This window comes from Schistocerca piceifrons, unplaced genomic scaffold (genome assembly GCF_021461385.2).
Source record: "Schistocerca piceifrons isolate TAMUIC-IGC-003096 unplaced genomic scaffold, iqSchPice1.1 HiC_scaffold_936, whole genome shotgun sequence".
Taxonomy (NCBI): Eukaryota; Metazoa; Arthropoda; class Insecta; order Orthoptera; family Acrididae; genus Schistocerca; species Schistocerca piceifrons.
The window spans coordinates 5,750,421-5,752,920 of NW_025729208.1; positions in this window are offsets into that span (position 1 = coordinate 5,750,421).

The window sequence follows — 2,500 nt, forward strand, 5'->3', positions numbered from 1 at the left end:
GCAGGGTGCGCCGGCGCGCAGCTGCGACGCCTGCCGCGTCCGTCGGCCGGCGCGCCTGCCACTGGCCGCCCCCACCAGCCGGCTGTAGCGCGTGCGCCCACGCACCGCGCGGCCAGCACGCCGGGAGGCGCCCCCTCACCGGCCGGGGACGGTCCCACCCAGCCACCGCCGCGTATCGCTTCACACCCAGATGCCGTTCAGTTTCGTCGGCATGGTGGGTATCGCTGGAACAACCGGTTCGTACCTCAACCTATCGTCGCCATCACCGATTCACCCCTAGCGAGAACAACCGCACCACAACAGGTTACCATTTGTTCATTTGCGTAACTTCACCAGAAAACGCAGGCGTCCATCGCCATTTGCAACTTCAACGATTATTGCATGCCTGTGTCAGGTGTCACGCCACACTACGTCTGCCCACATACACGCAACAAAATGTGCACGCCTAGACAATACGTGGAAGGTGGCCCCCGTACGTATGCGATGTCCATTGCTCGAACGACTGTCAACCGGCCTCTGTAGCATGTCGCAGATATGGAACGCGGTGCACCATGCCATCACGGTGTGTGAGGAGAGACGACTAGGTCCGAATACATCAACAGACAGCTCATGCTGATCGCCATCCACGGCGTCCGTTCCTCCCACACGTCTCTATGGCGTACCACACTGCAATCCAGCTCTCATAGGGAGACGACACGTAGCTGCGTGCACAATATTTGCACTGTATGGTCCGCCGTTTTTGGGCGCAGTCGTTGTACGGTCACACATGTGCCACGATGTATCATTCGGTACATAAGGACGAATGTGCAGTACAGATTGTGGTTTACGCGTACGACATTAGCGGACGGTTGACACAGGCCGCACCACAACGTAGCCTGAGTACGTCGCATGCGAAGGGCATTGAACATGCAAACTTCTCACCAACCAGCTTGCGAAGGCAGGGGGGCAAGGTGGGGACGTGGGGAGGGGCGGCATGTACGTCCTGCTGCCATCCACATTACAGTGTACAGCAGGAGCATGTGGAAAGTCAGCAAGACTTGCAAGGTGTTTAACATGAAGCGATACACAGGGGAGCGGGCAGTGCGAGTAGCGAACTATATTGCGAGGGTTGCGGGTGGGCAACACTACACTAATTGAACGAGTCGTATAACAATTACAGAGCAGGTTTAGGCGACAACATGGGTTACGTTAGGGGACAACGTGGGTTACGTTAGGGGACAACGTGGGTTACTTTAGGGGACAACGTGGGTTAGGTTAAGGCACAACGTGGGTTAGGTTAAGGCACAACGTGGGTTAGGTTAAGGCACAACGTGGGTTAGGTTAAGGCACAACGTGGGTTAGGTTAAGGCACAACGTGGGTTAGGTTAAGGCACAACGTGGGTTAGGTTAAGGCACAACATGGGTTAGGTTAAGGCACAACATGGGTTAGGTTAAGGCACAACATGGGTTAGGTTAAGGCACAACATGGGTTAGGTTAAGGCACAACGTGGGTTAGGTTAAGGCACAACGTGGGTTAGGTTAAGGCACAACGTGGGTTAGGTTAAGGCACAACATGGGTTAGGTTAAGGCACAACATGGGTTAGGTTAAGGCACAACATGGGTTAGGTTAAGGCACAACATGGGTTAGGTTAAGGCACAACGTGGGTTAGGTTAAGGCACAACGTGGGTTAGGTTAAGGCACAACGTGGGTTAGGTTAAGGCACAACGTGGGTTAGGTTAAGGCACAACATGGGTTAGGTTAAGGCACAACATGGGTTAGGTTAAGGCACAACATGGGTTAGGTTAAGGCACAACATGGGTTAGGTTAAGGCACAACATGGGTTAGGTTAAGGTACAACATGGGTTAGGTTAAGGTACAACATGGGTTAGGTTAAGGTACAACATGGGTTAGGTTAAGGTACAACATGGGTTAGGTTAAGGTACAACATGGGTTAGGTTAAGGTACAACATGGGTTAGGTTAAGGTACAACATGGGTTAGGTTAAGGTACAACATGGGTTAGGTTAAGGTACAACATGGGTTAGGTTAAGGTACAACATGGGTTAGGTTAAGGTACAACATAGGTTAGGTTAAGGTACAACATAGGTTAGGTTAAGGTACAACATAGGTTAGGTTAAGGTACAACATAGGTTAGGTTAAGGTACAACATAGGTTAGGTTAAGGTACAACATAGGTTAGGTTAAGGTACAACATAGGTTAGGTTAAGGTACAACATAGGTTAGGTTAAGGTACAACATAGGTTAGGTTAAGGTACAACATAGGTTAGGTTAAGGTACAACATAGGTTAGGTTAAGGTACAACATAGGTTAGGTTAGGTTAGGTTAGGTTACACGTTGTTGTAAGGAAAGGTGTAGGGGGGGGGGGGCGGGGGCGGCAGGTTCGTTGATAGTGATTATAGTAAGTGAATGCTTGTGACATGATCAGATTTGTCACGTCAGGATGCACCTTTGGCTTATTAGAGGCGGCGCTCCAATTCTATGCTTGTGTGAGACCTGTGTCTT